Source organism: Pongo abelii, chromosome 8, assembly GCF_028885655.2.
Source record: "Pongo abelii isolate AG06213 chromosome 8, NHGRI_mPonAbe1-v2.0_pri, whole genome shotgun sequence".
Classification (NCBI taxonomy): Eukaryota; Metazoa; Chordata; class Mammalia; order Primates; family Hominidae; genus Pongo; species Pongo abelii.
The window spans coordinates 47,876,807-47,897,539 of record NC_071993.2 but is presented as its reverse complement, the minus strand read 5'-3'; the positions used below and the strand labels follow the sequence as shown (position 1 = coordinate 47,897,539).

Genomic DNA, 20,733 nt, shown 5'->3' with positions numbered 1-20,733 from the left:
TTCCATGTTCTCCAACCAATGCTCCGGCAACACTTTGACCTAGATTCGAGCCCGCATGATGGACACCACTTGCCAAGACCAGCTCAGTTGGGGAGACCCTAACCCAGCAGCACTAGAGGAATTAAAGACACACACACAGAAATATAGAGGTGTCAAGTGGGAAATCAGGAGCTTCTCAGCCTTCAGTGCTAAGAGCCATGAACAGAGATTTACTCACATATTTATTAACAGCAAATCAGTCATTAGCATTGTTTCTATACATATTAAATTAACTAAAAGTATCCCTTATGGGAAACGAAGGGATGGGCCGAATTAAAGGAATAGGTTGGGCTAGTTAACTACAGAAGGAGCATGTCCTTAAGGCACAGGTCGCTCATGCTGTTGTTTTTGGCTTAAGACTGCCTTTAAGCAGTTTTCCACCCTGGACAGGCCAGGTGTTCCTTGCCCTCATTCCGGTAAACCCACAAACTTCCAGCGTTGACATTATGGCCATCATGAACATGTCACAGTGCTGCAGAGATTTTGTTTATGGCCAGTTTTGGGGCCACTTTATGGCCAGATTTTGGGGGGCCTGTTCCTAACACCCATCATATACCAGCAGTGCATTTAGAGAAATGCACCATCTGAATGAGCTGTGTAACACTAGGAAAGCACATCTTTAGTTGGAACATTACTGGTTTCACTCAACACCAAGTATCACACACATTGTATACACCCTTTTTTTTTTCTATTTTTCATTTCTGATGTTCGTATATTAGCATTAAAGAGAGAAATACAATTTGAGTGCTTGCCATCAGTGAAGAAAGTGATTGGCTTAATTGAAAAGATGAAAAGAGCAGACATTCTGAGAGTCCTAAATTGATCTTATTGATTTTTAAAGGATTCTAGGGCTTAAATGTCTCAAACTAGTCCAAAAAAAGCCAACGGCAAGACCCATACAACTATAAATCTCACTAGGTACATCCCCTATTCCATGAACATGGGAGGAGATGAACATATCAGCCTTGCCCAATTTCTCAGCTTACATTTATTTGGATGTTAATCCAATACCATTATATGAATTATTTGGAAATTGGAATATTTGAGCAAAAATGTTTACTTTTTGCACTTGAAAATACAAAAAGATATGGACATAGAATGCATCTTTATTAGAGAATACTGAAAGTTTTGAAATTCCCAGTTGACTGTTTGGCAGAATGGCTCATTGTCAGGTAGAACTCTTTTCTAGAGCCCAAACTACATTGCTTAGATACAATGCACAGAGAAATGGGCCAACCCCACCTTTCCAGCTCATTCGTTATCAGCAAAAAGCTTCTGTCTGGGCTCCAGTTATGGCTATAGTTGGCTTCACAGGTGTGTGAACTGACATCTGGGTGATCACAAGGTGATGACAAGGCTGCTGCATGTTGCTCTGGAGGCTTTTCACTGCACAGTGAACTGCCCGATCACAGCAGCCTTAGACAAAACTGGATAACATAGTTCTTAATGGTTCCTTCCTCATTGAGCATCCCCTGATCTGAGAGGCTGTGAGGCATGTTTTTACAAGACAAAGGTATTAACTCAGAGGATCAAGTAGAACAAATGTATTGTTGCTGAACACCAGGGGTTTGGCCTAGGTGTGGTTGCTCGCTGCACAGAAAGCCAGTCACTAAGACGAGTATTGCCAGGGAAGAAGAGATTTATTGTGGTTGCTGTCAGTCTAATCGTCAAATCCGTTTCTCTCCCAACTAAAATTAGGAGTTTATATAGACAGGAATTAAGGGGAGTAAGAAATATGATCAACAGACAGCAGGTGGTTAGATGAGAGGTCTAGCATCTCATTGCAACCACCTGTGGGAAAACAGGAACGGGAAAGAAGGAAGAGGAGTCAACTGGCAACAGCTCTCCTTGTCCAGTTGTGGTGATCTGTAAAGTTTCAGTTCCACGAAACTCTGTGGGAGTCCTAATGATCAGTTTATTGAGAGAAGAAACTCAGATGACAAATGTTAAGTTTCTCAACCTTTAAGACTGGGAGGACAATCCTATACTTTGGATATTTTTGCCTGCTTAAATCTGATGTTGTATTTTAATTCCCAGTGCTGGAGGTAGGTCCTGGTGGGAGGTGATCATGGGGATGGAACTCTCATATGGCTTAGTGCTGTCTTCCTGATACTGAATTCTCCCAAGATCTGGTCATCTAAAAGAATGTGGCACTTCCCCCAACTCCCTCTCTTGCTCCTGCTTTGCCTTCTGCTATGACTGAAAGTTGAGGCTTCACCAGAAGCTGAGTAGATGCCAGCACCATGCTTCCTGCAAAGCCTGCAGAACCTGAGCCAATTAAACCTCTTTCCTTTATAACCTCTTTTCTTTATATTACCCAGTCTCAGGAACTTCTTTACAGAAATGCAAGAATGGTTTGACAGTCAATTTCTATGTTTATTCCCCTCAAAAAAGGCCCCCATAAACATCAATTGCATAGGAAAATTGAGCTGGTTTCAAGATCAGAAATTTGGCCCATATTAATAGTGGAATTACTGTATTGTGCTGTTACTAGTGGTATTGTAAATTGACAACTACAGATTTTATTCTGTTCTGTGGAAAATTAAGATCCCTTGAGACTTTATGTTTACAATTATTACTTCTGTTCATTTTACCATCTCCTCTTCCTCCATGAAGCAGTGGCATGTTGCAAATCACACACTCCAAAAAATTAAACACAGGACATTTCAAAAATTAGCATTGGTACTGAACACACTCCCCCAAATCAGGCTTATTTGCCATTCGTATTTTTTCTGTAGTGAACTTTTCATATCAATCTTTCACCAATTTTCTTATTGGGATTTTTCTTCTATTCTTATCCAAAGCTGTTTTACAAGTATTTTTTTCAGTCCATAACTCAGCTTTCCATTTCCTTAATTGTGTGCTTTAAGAACACAAGCTTTTGAATTTAACAAAATCTAATTTATCAAAGTTTAAAGTGAGTACATCGTTTTTATTAAGTGCATTAAATTTGTGTATATTCCACATTTTTATTGTCCATATAGAAATCATCACCTAACTCAAACCTACAAAAATTTTCTCAGTTTTTCTTCTACAAGTTTTAACTTTGAGCTCTTATATTTAGATCTATGATGAGTTGAGGCTTTATATATGCTTTGGGGAGTCAAATTTAACACGACTTTTTGAAGATGTATCTTTCCCCTTGGATTTCATTGGCACATTTGCTGAAAATGTCCCAAACACCTCATGGTGTATGGCTGTGATTCTGGACTCATGTATTCACAATTATTTTGAATATTCACATAAATTTATAATCCACTGTCAAATTTTAATTCAGGTGGTGTTTAATTAATAGAACAATTTGAGGAAAACTGACATCTCAAAAATAGTTCTCTTGCCTATTTTGGCCCTATTTCTGCCATACACATTTTGGAAAACTTTTTCCAGTATTAAGAATAAATATTGGAAGCTTTATTGAAATTGTATTAAATTTACAGAAACATTTAAAGAAAACTGATATTAATAATGGTCTTCCTAATCATGGAAATTTTTACTTTATTTTTAATTTTTTTGGGTACATACTAGGTATATACATCTATCGGGTTCACGCTATATTGATACAGGCATGCAATGTCTAATAATCACATCAGGGTAAATGGGGTATCCATAACCTCAAGCATTTATCCTTTGTGTTACAAACAATTCAATTATACCTCAAAAATGTACAATTATTATTGACTTTAGTAACCTTGTTGTGCTATCGAATACTAGGTGTTAGTCATTCTACTTTTTTGTGACCATTAACGTTCCCCACTTCCCCCTCATCATGCCCCCACTATCTTTCCCAGTCTCCAGTAAACATCCTTCTACTCTATATCTGTAAGTTCATTTGTTTTCATCTTTAGCTCCAACAAATAAGTCAGAACATGTGATGTCTGTCTTGCTGTGCCTGGCTTATTTCACTTAACGATCTCTAGTTCCATCTATAATGTTGCAAATGACAGAATCTCATTCTTTTTTATGGCTGAATAGTACTCCATTTTGTATATGTACCATATTTTATTTATCCATTCATCTGCTGATGGACACTTAGGTTGCTTCCAAATCTTGGCTATTGCGAGTAGTGCTACAGTAAACATGGTGCAGATTTATCTTGAATATACTGATTTCCTTTCTTTGGGGTATATACCTACCAGTGGAATTGCTGGATTGTATGGTAGCTCTATTTTTAGTTTTTGAGGTACCTACAAACTGTTCTCCATAGTGGTTGTACTAATATATATTTCCACAGTGCACGAGGGTTCCCTTTTCTCCACATCCTCTTCAGCATTTGTTATTACCTGTCTTTTGGACAGAAGACATTTTAGGTGGGGTGAGATGATATCTCATTGTAGTTTTGATTTGCATTTCTCTAATGGATCAATGATGTTGAGTACATTTTCACATGCCTGTTTGCCATTTGTATGTCTTCTTTTGAGAAATGTCTATTCAGATTTTTGTCCAGTTTTCAGATTAGATTTTTTTTCTGTAGAATTGTTATAGCTCCTGATATATTTATAGTTACAGCTCCTGATATAGCTAGTGATATAGTTTGGATATTAGTCCCTGCCCAAATCTCATTTTGAGATGTAATCCTCAGCATTAAAGGTGGGTCTTGGTGGAAGATATTTTGGTCAAGGGGGAAGATCCCTCATTAATTGATGCTGTCCTCACGTCAACACCCATATTTCTGCCATATGCATTTTGGAAAAGTTTTTCCAGTGTTAAGAGTAAATATTGGGAGTTTTATTGAAATATTAAATCTATAGAAACTGCTATTATTTTAATAATGAGTCTTTAAACATTGAAATTAACTTTATTTTTAAATTTTTGTGGGTACAAATAGGTGTATATGTTTATGGGGGTACATGAGATATTTTGATAGTCATGAAATGTGTATAAACACATCAGGGTAAATGGGGTATCCATGACTTCAAGCAACCCTCACAAGACCTGAGTACTCACAAGATCTGGTTAAGTGTGTGGCACCTCCCTCCCCCTCTCTTTGCCCTTGCTCCTGCCATGTGAGATACTTATTCCCCTTTTGCCTTCCACCATGGTTGGAAGCTTCCTGATGCCTCCCTACACACTGATCAGATGTTAGCACCATGCTTCCTGTACAGCCTACAAAACAGTGAGCCAGTTAAACCTCTTCTTTATAAATTACCCAGTCTCAAGTATTTCTTTATAGTACTTCAAGAATGGCCTAATACAGATGGATAGTTTGCAAATATTCTTTCCCATTCTATGGGTTGTCTCTTCACTTTGTTGTTTCCTTTGCAATACAGAAGGTTTTTCACTTGATGTGATCCCACTTGTCCACTTTTGCTTTGGTTGCCTGTTTGTCAGGTATTACACAAGAAATCCTTGCCCACTCCAATGTCCTGGAGAGATTCCCCAATGTTTTCTTTTAGCTGTTTCATAGTTTGAGGTCTTAGATTTAACTCAATTAATTTTGACTTTTGTATATGCTAAGAGATAGGGGTCTAGTTTCATTCTTCTGCATACGGATATCCAGTTTTCCCAGCACCATTTATTAAAGACACTATCTTTTCCCCAATGTATGTTCTTCATACCTTTGTCAAAAGTGAGTTCACTGTAGATGTATGAATTTGTTTCTGGGTTGTCTATTCTGTTACTATGTGTCTGTTTTTATGCCAGTATCATGCTGTTTTGGTTACTGTAGCTCTGTAGAATAATTTGAAGTCAGGTAATATGATTCCTCCAGTTTGATTCCTTTTGCTCAGGATAGCTCTGACTATTCTAGGTCTTTTGTGGTTTCCATATAAATTTTAGGATTCTGTTTTCTATTTCTTTGAAGAATGTTAAAGTTTTCTGGATGTTGCACAGTTTGTCCATTAACTTGCTGAGCGACATCTTTTTTTTTTTCTTTTTTCCTGAGACAGGGTCTCACTCTGTCTTCCAGGCTGGAGTGCAGTGGCACGATCACAGCTCAATGCAGTCTCAATATCCCAGGCTCAAGTGATCCTCCCACCTCTCTGCCTTCTGAGTATGTTGGACGACAGGTGCATGCCACCATGCCTGGCTAATTTTTATTTTTTTTTTGTAGAGACAGTTTTGCCATGTTGCCCAGGCTGGTCTCAAACTCCTGGGCTCAAGCAACCCACCCACTTCGACCTTCTAACATGCTAGAATTACAGGCATGAGCCACTGAGCCCAGCCAGAGTATTTTCTCACTGTTAGGTACATGAAGTGATTCAGGCTCATCTTCTTTTTCTCCCAATCTCTGACTAGGAATCATCCCTGGTCCCCTTTTTTGTGGATAGTATTTAGGAACTAATAACTTGGCAGTTGGTGTGCTTACTGTTACTGAGGTGTCACTGCGTTTATGTCCTCTCAGTAGAATGAATCACTATATATATATATATGGGCAAACACAACAATTTCTCTATTGTTCCTGTATATTTAAAAGATATGAGTTCTATTCTAATCCCACACTCCAGGTTTTCTAGCTCTCCTCATTCCTATTTCTATAAATACCTTCTCTAACAGGGAGAAACCTTGCCATCATCATTCTCAACATATTTATTTGCTCAGTGGTACCAATCTCTCAACAATGCTGCCCATCTCCTCCACCTGTCCCTTCCACACCTCACCCTCGGCCCTCTTGGTGCCAGCAGACACATAGCCACAACTCCTCTCATCCCACGATGCAAGTCTAACTCCTCCACTCTGGGGAGGGAAGGCAAAAGAGACACATAAAGAGTCAAAGAGGGGAATCAAAAGAAAGGAATGGAAGGTCACATTGATTTTTTTAAAATAATAAATCATCTTTTGATTGCCCTAATAAACATCTCTTGGTGATGATACAGTTTATGGATATGGCTAGACTTTTTTTTTTTTCAATTTTAGGATTTTGCATCTAAATCTATGAGACTTTGGTCTATAGCTTTATGTTTTTTGTTTGTTTGTTTTTTTGGTTTTGGTATCAAGGTTGCACTGGCCTCAAAAACTGAATTGGAAAAGTTCCAATTTTTTTCTTCTAGAAGAGTTTATAAAAGCATGGCATGCTTTATTTATTAAATATTTGGAATAACTTCAGTGAAGCCATCTGTCCTAGAGTTTTCTTTCTAGGCACGTTTTTGAATATTCCACTCAGGTATTGTTTCCAGTTGTGACAAGGCACAATGAATCTCTGGTATGACCTTGTTTCCAGGGCTTTTATTAATGGCATGTTCACAAAAGGACAAACCCGCTGGCACTTTCTAAGTTCTAATCATTTCTCCTCCATAATGCAAAATGCAAAACAACATAAAAATCCTACTTGTTTTCTTCTCAAATTAGCTTTTCAGCCTCCTGCCCTATGCAGCATGAGACATCTAGAAATTTCCTGAGAAATTATATGTGTTTGAAGCCCCTAATGTATCCATTTTTTTTTCATTACAGTCTTGATTGTTCTCCTGGTTTCTGGTTCCCCCATGACTTCCCCTGACCTCCAGGGTATGGCCCGCTGCCTGAACCAAGTTCAGTATTCAGGTTCTTCCCTATATCCAGAAGTAGAAAGGGTCCCAGAGCAAAGAGCTTCATTCTGTGCATGTGCTTTCTGGGATTTACCACTCTCTAGAATTTTGCCCATTTAGTTCTCTTTGCTTCTATAGCAATAAGTTGCATTTAAATATTTTTTGTAATTTTATTGTTGTCCTCAATCAGTCTATTCTGCTGCCAACTACTATACCTTACCCAATAGCAAAATCTATTTTTTTTTTTGAAAGTGTCTGTCACTCAGGCTGGAGTGCAGTGGCATGATCTCAGCTCACTGAAACCTCCACCTCCCAGGTTCAAGTGATCCTCCCACCTCAGCCTCTCTAGTAGCCAGGACTACAGGTGTGCGCCATCATGCCTGGCTAATTTTGTACTTTTAGTAGAGACAGTGTTTCATCGTGTTGGCCAGGCTGGTCAGGAACTCAGGTCTTGCCCACCTCAGCCTCCCAAAGCACAGGATTACAGGTACGAGCCACCATGCCCAGCGTACTTGTGCTTTTTCAAAGCCCCATATTTAAGTTATATCTATATACATTTTAAAAGTTATATCACCTATGAAAAACGTGTTTCAGTTTGGAAAGAAATAGAGTTGGGTACAATAAGTCACTCACAGCAGAATGTCCTGGCTTATGTGTTGGACATCTGCTAGGGCAGAAACCACCAGAAATCTGGACCCAGTCTCTTCTACTAATCCTCATAAGCTTCATACAAGGCAAGTTGACTTACCCCTTTGATCCACCGTTCTGAGACGGGTCTCCTGAAATTAGTCTGCCCCAGGATTATTCAAAAATCCTGCTGGTGGGCTCCTGTCCTATGGCCCCAGATTAAGGGTCTCTTTCTTCCTCAACATACAAGAGCACTCTTGCTTATGGTTCCCTTTGCTAAAAAAATCTTCCCTTATTTTACATATGGCTAAGCAATAAACCTCTGAACTAGTTATAGTCATTGGATCCAGAGTGGCATCTTTTCAAGTCTCAGAAAACAGCAGTATTGACAATGAATGAACTGGATATTAGCAAAGTAAACTGCTATTTCTCAATAAAAACCTTTTTCTGCATGGCGGCTCATGCCTGTAATCCCAGCACTTTAGGAGGCCAAGGCAGGCAGATCACGAGGTCAGGGGATCGAGACCATGGTGAAACCGTCTCCACTAAAAATACAAAAAATTAGCCAGGTGTGGTGGCAGGTGCCTGTAGTCCCAGCTACTCAGGAGGCTGAGGCAGGAGAATGGCGTGAACCCAGGAGGAAGAGCTTGCAGTGAGCCAAGATCATGCCACTGCACTCCAGCCTGGGTGGCAGAGTGAGACTCCATCACAAAAAACAAACAAACAAACAAAAAACCTTTTCTCTACATTTTCTTAAATTGCTAGATATCCTGTAATTCAACACCTCTGGTCTATATTAAATTTAGATTTTAACCTAAAACATCCACACATTGGATACAGTTAAAAATACTTTCTCTACTATCTGATGTTCACTGAGAAGGTACTTCTTATTACATTTACTCTATAAAATATAACCTTATAGTAAATGCTTTCCTATAATTTCCTATACTTTGGGCATTTTCTGTGGCCTCTTGACTTCACACAGAATGATTTTCCACATTCATTACATCCATAGGGTTTCTGTCTTATATGAGTACTGTGGTGAACAAGTAGGGCTGACTTCTGATGAAAGGTTTTCCCACATTCATTACACCCAAAAGGTTTCTCCACTGTGTGTCTTCTCAGATATTCTGTGAAACTGTAGTAGTAGCAGAAAAATGCATCCCTTCTCAACCTAGGGATGCTGAGTCAGGTTTCACCCTGTGTGAACTCTCTGAGGTTTACTGAGGTGTGGCATTGAGCAAAATGTTTCCTATAGTCATTCACCAATAAGTGTTTTCCACTTTTAGTTTTTAAACATAATCTATGGCCCAAATTCCAGAATAATGTTTTCCTGCATTCCATATCTTCAGATTGGTTTTTCCCTCTTTAAGTTCTCTTCTATACTGTGAGAACTGACTTCATGGCAAAGGTGTTCTCATTATCATTATATTAACAGATTTCTCTCACCCTTTACGTTCTCTGTTCTACAAAGTTCTGACTTCACCCAGAGTAATTTCCCTCACTTACTACATTTATAGGGTTTCACCTCAAGTGTGTTCTCTGATGTACAGTTAGTTTTGACTTAATAATTACTTTCCACAAACATTACATTCATAGGGTTTCTCCCCTGTGTATGTTCTATGATGTGCAATGAGTTTTGACTTCACACAGAATGATTTTCCACTTTCATTACATCCATAGGGTTTCTGTCTTCTATGAGTTCTCTGGTGAACAATTAGGGCCGACTTCTGATGGAAGGTTTTCCCACATTCATTACATCCAAAAGGTTTCTCCCATGTGTCTTCTCAGATGTTCTGTGAAACTGTAGTAGCAGCAGAAAAATTTTCCACATTGAATACATTCATAAGATTTCCCATCTGTGTGTTCTTAGATGTTTATTAAGGGTTGACTTCTCAGAGAATGACTTCCCACATTCATTACATTCATGAGGTTTTTCTCCTGTGTGAATTCTTTGATGTTCAATGAGGTCTGATTTTCCGAGAAAGGTGTTTCCACATGCATAGCATTCATAGGGCTTCTCCCCTGTGTGTTTTCTGATGCACAGTAAGAACTGACTTAAACGAGGTTTTCCCACATTCATGACATTCATATGGTTTCTCCGCATGTGTGTTCTCTGATGTTGAGTAAGGGATGACTTTTCACTGAAGGATTTCTCCATTCATGACACCTGTAAGGTCTCTCCCCTGTGGGAATTATTTGATTTCTAATGAGGTCTGAATTCTTATAGAAGGTCTTCCCACATCCGTGACATTCATAGGGTTTTCCCTGTGTGTGTTCTCTGACGTCTTGTGTGGGCTGACTTCTGGGTGAAGGTTTTTCCACATTCATGACATTCATAAGGTTTTTCCCCTGAATGTGTTCTCTGTTGTAAATGAAGGACTAATTTTTCACTGAAAAAGGTTCCACATTCATTATATTCAATAATATTGTTAATTGAGTGGGTTCTCTGAATTGGAGTGGTATTTAACTTCTGGCTGAATGGGTAAACACTCTGATGTTCAAAGAGAATGGATTCCTCAAAGATACTTTCTCCACATTCATTACATTCATAGTGGTTCTCTCTTGGATGTGTTTGCTGATGACTAATAAAAAACGACATATCACAGGTTTTCCCATGTTCAGTATATTTGCATGTTTTCTGTCCTGTGTAAGCTCTCTTATGTAAAAGGAAGAGTGAATTCTCAGGGAAAGCTTTCCCACATTCATTGTATTCAAAAGGTTGCTCCCAATTTGTAATCTTCTGATGCCAAATGAGGTCTTCATTCAGCCAGAAGCCATTCCCATTGTTATTATATTCAGAAGGTTCCTCTTCAAAATGAATTATTTCATGCTTTCATCACAGAAACATTTTCCACCTTTGTTAAACTCATTGAACTTCATTCTTGAATAGTTTCTACTGGTATTAATTAATTCTGAAATATAGAGTGACAAGAAAGATTAGTTGACAAGGATATATAAGAGAAATAAAGTTAGCATTATGTTTGAAGGCTCAGTTTAGGCCATTATCTCCTCACACCTACATTATGACAACAATGTGCACACTTCCAGTCTTACACCTCTTTTCAACTCAACACAGCAGCAACAAATCAAATTTCTAAAAGTTCTAATTCATAGATAGTCCTATAATCCATGCTCCAATTCTGTGTGTTGTTGTTTTTGAGACAGAGTCTTCCTCTGTCACCCAGGCTGGAGTGTAATGATGTGATCTCAGCTCACTGCAACCTCCACTTCCTGGGTTCAAGCGATTCTCATGCCTCAACCTCCCAAGTAGCTGGGACTACAGGCATGCACAGCCATGCTCAGCTAGTTTTTATGTTTATAGTAGAGACAGGATTTTGCCATGTTAGCCAGGCTGGTCTCAAACTCCTGGCCTCAAGCAATCCACCCACACTGGCCTTCGAAAGGGCTAGGATTACAGACATGAGCCACTGCATCTGGCTTGTTTTTCTAGCTCTGATTCACTAGGAATAAAAGTATGCAACAATAAGAGTGAAATCAATGAGTGAACAATTCATCATTGCCACAGGATCAGGCTTATGGTTCTATTCCGGCTATGGGATTTGCCCTTTATTCCATCAACTGTACTATATTATACTGAGTCCAATGTTCCAAGAACAAACACTTTTTTTTTAACAAGGTATCACTGAAGTAGACATATCTTTACCTTTAGATTCAGATTAGAACCAAGCCATTCTTTTACAAGTCTAGAATTAATATATTTCACTCTAGGCAAGTTCATCTGTTTGTCCCTCATAAATTGCTCATTCCCATCATAATTTTATACTGATTGTTTTTTCATTGTCAGCTTACAGTCTAACAGTGTTTTTAAAAAGTTGCCTTCCCAAATTTTCCCTCCACTTCCAGGTTCATTTACTAAAAAATGTGAAAGGACTGTTTGTATAATTCATTTAAGCACAAACATCAGCTGGATTGCTATAACAATATTCTTTGTTAAACACTGAATTTTAAAATATTCCATGCAGTTCTGTTTTCCTTCAACTACTATGTTCCTGGCAGCCATTACTTTACCTATGATTTTCTCTCAGTGTCCTACATAGATATTTATATCAATCATACTTAATAAATAATGTTTATCAGAATTACCCAGAGAGCTTTTTCAAGCACAAATTTTTTCAGGCTTCACGCTGAAATCATTAGTGTTTGAATGTTTAATTTTAATTGCTTTTTATATTTTAGAGAAAGAATCTTGCTCTGTCACCCAGGCTGCAGTGCAATGGCACAAACACAGCTCACTGCAGCCTCTTCCCAGGCTAAAGCAAGACTCTCAGATCAGCTCCCCAGTAGCTGAGATCACAAAAATAAGCCAGGCATGGGACTGCAGGTGTGTGCCACCATGTCTGGCTAATTTTTTAAGTTTTCATAGAGATAGAGTCTCCCCGTGTTGCCCAAGCTGGTCTCAAATTCCTGGGCTCAAGTCATCCTCCACCTCAGCCTCCCAAAGTGCTGCTATTACAGGCATGAACCACTGGACCCAGGCTATTTTAAAATAATTGTGTAAAAAAATGTGAATACGGTAGAATGCTAATGAATGAGCAACTCAAAAAAGCATGTATAGAAAAAGATATTTAATATTTTATAGAAGGAGGGATGCTTTTTAATGGGAAGACTACACCAGGGAGGTTTCCAGGGGTGCTGAAAAACACTCTATATATTCATCTCAATGATGGATACATGATTGTCTCATATATATATATAATTTAATTTAAGCTGTGACAACTATATAATTTATACCACAATTTAAAAAAGAAACAAGATGTGTGAATGGAAGTGATACTGGGAGATGCTGTGTGATTCAGAGCCACTGGATATTTGGGTCATGTCAATATGTTACTTCCAAAGGTCTAGAGCCTCTAAAATATGATTCCTGAAGAACATTTCAATGGTCTTATTATCTGAACTTACCCTTTGTGATCTGCCTACCTTTAAATTCCATCTGGCACTAACTCAGCCCGATGACTCTGGCTTTGAAATTTTTCCTCTAATATCCATGGCTCCTTGCCTTTCTCCAACTTGAGGGTCACTTCTGGTTCAGGAATGCAATACCTTGTGAATGAGAATTATATTACTTCTGACAAACTGGGTGGGTTTCCCTGAAGGAGGAAGACAGTATACCCCAAACAGTATACACACACAGACACACACACACACACACACACACACACACACACACCTCATTTAATCCTGTCATGGGGCAGAGGAAAATATTCTTTCTGGTATCCAAAAGGGATACATTGTCCTTGACCTCTAAATTTTAAACCTAAATATTATATTTTACAAAATTTCCACAAGTTTCTATTGATAAGAAAGGACATGCATTCTGGCCTTCTACATGGGAAACAATTCCTACCTATCTACTGAGACAAGGTGGCTGTAGTTCTCCAGCATCACATTCCTGTACAGGGTCCTCTGAGCAGGGTCCAGATGCTGCCACTCGTCTTGAGTGAAGCCCATAGTCACATCCCTAAATGACACTGATCCCTGGAAAATCACAGTTTTGCTCAGTCTGACGTGATAAGAATCAGCTGATGTGAGAAAAGATGTTTAGTGACTAATTCTTACCATTTTTGTTGTTGAAAATTAAATACAAAATGTTATAAAGGACCTCCATGATATATGTTGTTTTATGTTACACATTGTGGGTAAAAAATCATAGCAGAAACATCCTGTCGGTGCATTAATTACTTAATGCAAAAATATTTAATACCTACATGTGCCTAGAGCTTTCTTAGTTTCTAAGTATTCCAATTTGAATACAAGAGTCTTCCTTACAAGAGAGGATCATATCTTCTCATAAGGAAACATACATACAGAGACATATCTACCACAGGACTTAAAGGACTCACACCACAGATATGTGCAACACAGATGGATCATAAAGGTGTTCTGTGCAAATTCATGTGAGAGTGTGTCAACATATTAGACGTCACTGAAGTGATAAAACTTTAGTTCCTTTGCAAACATATAACAAAAACTTAAGAAAAGGTTAAAAACCTGAAAAAATATGTGGCAAGTCAATGGAATTGCTTAACAGGATAAGAGCATGTCTTATCTGTGATGAGATAAAGGTTGCAGAGGCATGGGAGATGAGGGAGACTAGGAAATACTTTTGGCTTTAATCCTGTTAGTGTTCTCCAAATATTTATCACTCATCTAATCCATAAAAATGTTTAGCAACTACTAGTTTTATTTATATTTATTTAAAAAGTAAATAAAATACAATCCACATATAAGGAAAGCTTAATTTTGTTCTTATTTTTTAGATAAAAATATAAATAGGCATGCTGATAGTTTCCTCCCATGCCCTAAAGGACTGGCAGTATATGACATAAATACAATTATCTTGCACACCTCCTTTAGGCCATAGGCTCCCTGCTCCCCCGACTCCAAGTCATTGATGCAAATAGCAGAAGTTGATGGTGAACTGAAAATACACACCTGAATCCCTGTAATGTAATTCAGTTTTCACTCAGGAAGCAATGCCACCAAAGTAGAGTGGAGACTGTGCTGGAGAGCAGCGTTAGAGGTAGACTGTCTATATTAAGGGGCAGCAGTGGACATGTGGAAGAGGGAATTCACTAAGCAAAGGAAGAGATGAAGGGCTACTTCCAGAGGGCCTGTATAGGGGCCTTAGAAGGTCTGGAAATTAGAACCAGGAGGTTGGGTGTTGGGGGAGGTGAGGGTGCAGAGTGACAATAAGACACATGCAGGCCATGCAGCTCTTAGAAAGTCTTCATGTCATGGAAGTGAGCATGTCCAGTGGAAGTTTACAGAGATGATTCTGAAGCTTGGGAGAGACCTAAGGTCTGGAGTTCAAGACCAGCCTAGCGAACATGGTGAAACCCCATCTCTATTAAAAATACAAAAAACAGCCATGTGTGGCAGTGGATGCCTTTAATCCCAGCTACTCAGGAGGCTGAGGCAGGAGAATCTCTTGAATCTGGGAGTTGGAGGTTGCAGTGAGCCAAGATCATGCCACTGAACTCCAGCCTGGGTAACAGGGTGAGACTCCATCTCAAAAATATATATATATATATATATTTCAGAGAAGAAAAAAACAGCATTCCAAAATTAAATGTTAATATTTGTCTAAATGTGAAAACAAAACAAATGCTCTGTGAACACTACTAGAAAACAAAATAGGTCAGGTGTGGTGGCTCACGCCTGTAATCCCAGCACTTTGGTAGGCCAAGGCGGGAGGATCACGAGGTCAGGAGTTCAAGACCAGCCTGGTCAACATGGTGAAACTACTTCTTTACTAAAAATACAAAAATTAGCCAGGCGTGGTGGCAGGTGCCTGTAATCCCAGCTACTCAGGAGGCTGAGACAGGAGAATCACTTGAAAATCCAGGAGGCAGATGTTACAGTGAGCCAAGATCACACCACTGTACTCCAGCCTGGGCAAAAAGAGTGAAACTCTGTCAAAAAAAAAAAAAAAAAAAGAAAGAAAAAGAAAGAAAGAAAACAAAATGGATGTAAAATGCAGAATTGTACAAATCTAAATGTATAAAATTGCACAAATTATCACAAAATAAAAACTGGAAGAAGAGATAATAAAAGAATAGTTTGTAAAATATAAATAAATCTAGGAGATAAATTCCATTCTATAATGAATTCCAGAAGAAAAAAAAAACTAAAGAGAGACTTTTTTCCAGGGGAAATGAGGGCAATCAAGAACATTGTGTACGTTATAGCCCATTTATGCCTGAGGTTACAATTTTTTTAATTTTTGTAATCAGACCTTGAAATGACCTTAAGCAGTAGGATATAAATAACTCCCACATGCTTAGTGTTCCAATAATGGAACACTAGGCATAAATGCGTTAGGGAATTCAGAAAGCCAAGCACAAACCCAGGACAGGAGAAGCTTGGCAGAGACCGGAAAAGACCGTAAGGTTTTACTTCTGGCTAATCTCTATGCTCAGTTCAAGCAAGCAGTGAAGACTAAGACGAAGTTCTAAATGGACCAGGCTAAGTGCTTAAATAATGCCCCAGGACAGAACCAATTTGCAAATAATAAGAAAGGGGTTTTGTCGTTTTTTTTTTTTTAGTTTTTTGTTTTTTTCTTTTTCTTTTTCTTTTTTGTTTGGTGGTGGTTGTTTGAAACCTGGCCTTCCAGGAAAAATGCTTGTTAAAACACTACCTGAACACAACCTAAAGAGAGAGAATTCAGTGACCACATATAAGACTGCAAAAAAAGTTTGAAAAATGCATAAAAACAAATGGATACTGAAGACTTCAGTAATTAAGAACAGCAAAGTCTAGAGAAGAATGAGAAAGTGATTTCTAAAGTTACCAAATTATAATATTAAAATACCCAGTTTCAACAGGAACAAGAAAATCACAAAGCATACAAAGAAACTGGAAGTGTTGTCCAATCAAAGGAAAAACAGAAATTGACAGATACATCCCAGAGGCAAACCAAACATAACACTTCTTAAACAAAGACTTTAAATCAACTGTCTTAAATATGCTCAAAAGCTAAAACACACGAGCACCAGAGAGAACCATGAAACAACTTACAAACCAAATATCAATAAAGAGATTGAAATTATAAAAAAGCACCAAATAGACATTCTAAAACTAAAAAGTACCATAATTGAAATAATGAATTCACCAGAGGAGTTCAACAGCAGATTTGGGAATGCCAAAAAGAATCTGTGAATTTAAGTATAAGATTATTGAAATTATGAAGTTTGAGAATCAGAGCAAAAAAGAATTAAGAAAAATAAACGGAACCCAAAAGACCTATGGGACACCATCAAGCTGACCAGCAAAAACATTATGGGAAATGTAGAAGAATAGAAGAGAGAGAAGGAAATAGAGTATTTGCAGAAAAGCCAAAATTAAACTTCCTAAATTTGGTGAAAGACACAAATCTTCACATCCAGGAAGCACAATAGACTCAAAATAAACTCAAATACATCCACCAAGACGTTATGAGCAAACAGTCAGAAAAAAAAAAAAAAATGACAGAGAATCAAATGCAAAGGAGAAGCAATTTTTCATATACAAAAAACCTCAAAAAGATCATCAGCAGAAACCTTGGAGGTTAGAAGGCACTATATTGATATATTCAAAGTGCTGAAAGAAAAAGCTGTCAGCTGAGAATTCTATGCAGGGCAAACATGGCTGTCAATAATGAGGACGTTCCCAGATGAACACAAGCTAAGGGAGTATGTTTTTACTATATTTACTCTGCAAGGAATGCTAAAGGGAATCCTTTGGGTTGAAATGTAATTCATGACAAACAAGGGAAGTATTAAAAGATTATAAACCAAGTTTTCATCTGGATTTCGTCTTAAAAGAGAAATTAGGATTAAATAAATACAAAAAATAGCAGAGATTGGCAGAGTGGATACATTTCTTCAAATAATACATACAAAAATATAATTAGAATGAATAAGATCGAGTATTTGATAGTACAACACAGGGTGACTATAGTCAACAATTTTTTAAAATTATACTTTAAGTTCTGGGGCACACTTGCAGAACATGCAGGTTTGTTACATAGGTATACATGTGCCATGGTGGTTTGCTGCACCCATCAACCCATCATCTACATTAGGTATTTCTCCTAATGCTATCTCTCCCCTAACCCACCACCCTCCAACAGGCCCTGATGTGAGATGTTCCCCTCCCTGTGTCCATGTGTTCTCATTGTCCAACTACCACATATGAGAGAGAACATACAATGTTTGGTTTTCTGTTCTTGTGTTAGTTTGCTGAGAATGATGGTTTCCACCTTCATCCATGTCCCGGCAAAGGACATGAACTCATCCTTTTTTATGGCTGCATAGTATTCCATGGTGTATACGTACCACATTTTCTTTATCCAGTCTATCATTGATGGGCATTTACATTCATTCCAAATCTTTGCTATTGTGAATAGTGCTACAAAAAACATACATATGCAAGTGTCCTTATAGTAGAATGATTTATAATCCTTTGGGCATATGCCCAGTAATGGGATTGCTGGGTCAAATGGTATTTCTGGTTCTAGATCCTTGAGGAACCACCACACTGTCTTCCACAATGGTTGAACTAATTTACACTCCCAATAACAGTACAAAATCATTCCTATTTCTCCACATCCTCTACAGCATCTGCTGTTTCCTAATTTTTTAACGCTCGCCATTCTAAATGGTGTGAGGTGGTATCTCATTGTGGTTTTCATTTGCATTTCTCTAATGACCAGTGATGATGAGCTTTTTTTCATATGTTTGTTGGCCACATAAATGTCTTCTTTTGAGAAGTGTCTGTTCATATCCTTCACCCACTTTTTGATGGGGTTGTTTTTTTCTTGTAAATTTGTTCAAATTCTTTGTAGATTCTGGATATTAACCCTATGTCAGATAGACAGATTGCAAAATTTTTCTCTCATTCTGTTGGTTGCCTGTACACTCTGATGATAGTTTCTTTTGCTGTGCAGAAGCTCTTTAGTTTAATTAGATCCCATTTGTCAATTTTGGCTCTTGTTGCCTTTGCTTTTGGTGTTTTAGTCATGAAGTCTTTGCCCACGCCTATGTCCTGAATGGTATTGCCTAGGTTTTCTTCTAGGGTTTTTATGGTTTTAGGTCTTACATTTAAGTCTTTAATCCATGTTGAGTTAATTTTTGTATGCAGTGTAAGGAAAGGGTCCAGTTTCAGTTTTCTGCATATGGCTAGCCAGTTTTCCTAACACCATTTATTAAATAGGGAATCCATTTCCCATTGCTTGTTTTTGTCACGTCTGTCAAAGATCAGATGGTTGTAGACATGTGGTGTTATTTCTGAGGCCTCTGTTCTGTCCCATTTATCTATATATCTGTTTTGGTACCAGTACCATGCTGTTTTGGTTACTGTAGCATTGTAGTATAGTTTGAAGTCAGGTAGTGTGATGCCTCCAGCTTTGTTCTTTTTGCTTAGAATTGTCTTGGCTATCTGGGCTCTTTTTGGGTTCCATATGAAATTTAAAGTAATTTTTTCTAATTCTGTGAGGATGTTAATGGTAACTTGATGGGGATAGCATTGAACCTATACATTACTTTGCAGTATGCCCATTTTCACGATACTGATTCTTCCTATCCATAAGCATGGAATGTTTTTTCATTTGTTTCTGTCCTCTCTTATTTCCTTGAGCAGTGGTTTGTAGTTCTCCTTGAAGAGGTCCTTCACATCCCGTGTAAGTTGTATTTCAAGGTATTTAATTTTGTTTGTAGAAATTGTGAATGGGAGTTCACTCATGATTTGGCTCTCTGTCTATTATTGGTGTATAGGAATGGTTGTGATTTTTGCACAATGATTTTGTATCCTGAGACTTTGCTGAAGTTGCTTATCAGCTTTAGGAGATTTGGGGCTGATTCAACGGAGTTTTCTAAATATACAATCATGTCATCTGCAAACAGAGACAATCTGACTTCCTCTTTTCCTATCTGAAGACCCTTTATTTCTTTCTCTTGCCTGAATGCCCTGACCAGAACTTCCAATATTATGTTGAATAGGAGTGGTAAGAGAGGGCATCCTTATCTTGTGCTGGTTTTCAAAGGGAATGCTTCCAGTTTTTGCCCATTCAGTATATTGGCTGTGGGTTTGTCATAAATACCTCTTATTATTTTGAGATACATTCCATCGATACCTAGTTTTTTGAGAGTTTTTAGCATGAAGGGGTGTTGAATTTTGTCAAAGGCCTTTTCTGCACCTATTGAGATAATCATGTGTTTTTTTTTCATTGGTTCTCTGTATGTGATGGATTATGTTTATTGATTTGCCTATGTTGAACCTGCCTTGCATGCCAGGGATGAAGCCAACTTGATTGTGGTGGATAAGCTTTTTGATGTGCTGCTTGATTTGGTTTGACAGTATTTTATTGAGGATTTTTACATAGATGTTCATCAGGGATATTGGCCTGAAATTTTCTTTTTTTGTTGTGTCCCTGCAAGGTTTTGGTATCAGGACAATGCTGGCCACATAAAATGAGTTAGAGAGGATTCCCTCTTTTTCTATTACTTGGAATAGTTTCAGAGAGAATGGTATCAGCTCCTCTTTGTACCTCTGGTAGTATCTGGCTGTGAATCCATCTGGTCCTAGACCTTTCTTTGGTTGGTAGGTTATTACTGCCTCAAATTCAGAACTTGTTATTGGTCTATTCAGGGATTTGACTTCTTCCTGCTTTAGATTTGGGAGGGTGTATGTGTCCAGGAATCTATCCATTTCTTCTAGATTTTCCAGTTTATTTGCATAGAGGTGTTTACAGTATTATCTGATGGTAATTTGTATTTCTCTGGGATCAGTAGTGATAGCCCCTTTATCATTTTTTATTGCGTCTATTTGATTCTTCTCTCTTTTCTTCTTTATTCTTCTGGCTATTCTATTTTGTTTATCTTTTCAAAAAACCAGCTCCTGGGTTCACTGATTTTTTGAAGGGTTTTTCGTATTTCTATCTCCATCAGTTCTGCTCTGATCTTAGTTATTTCTTGTCTTCTGCTAGCTTTTGAATTTGTTTGCTCTTGCTTCTCTAGTTCTTTTAATTATGATGTTAGGGTGTCTAATTTACATCTTTCCTGCTTTCTGTTGTGGGCATTTAGTGCTACAAATTTCCCTCTAG

General features: G+C 38.0%; 1 pseudogene; it reads right to left on the bottom strand.

The window, feature by feature from the left end:
* Window positions 1-3,435: 3,435 nt before the first annotated feature.
* The window catches only part of LOC112128513 (zinc finger protein 37A-like), a 33,254-nt pseudogene continuing 15,956 nt past the window's right edge, over window positions 3,436-20,733 (bottom strand).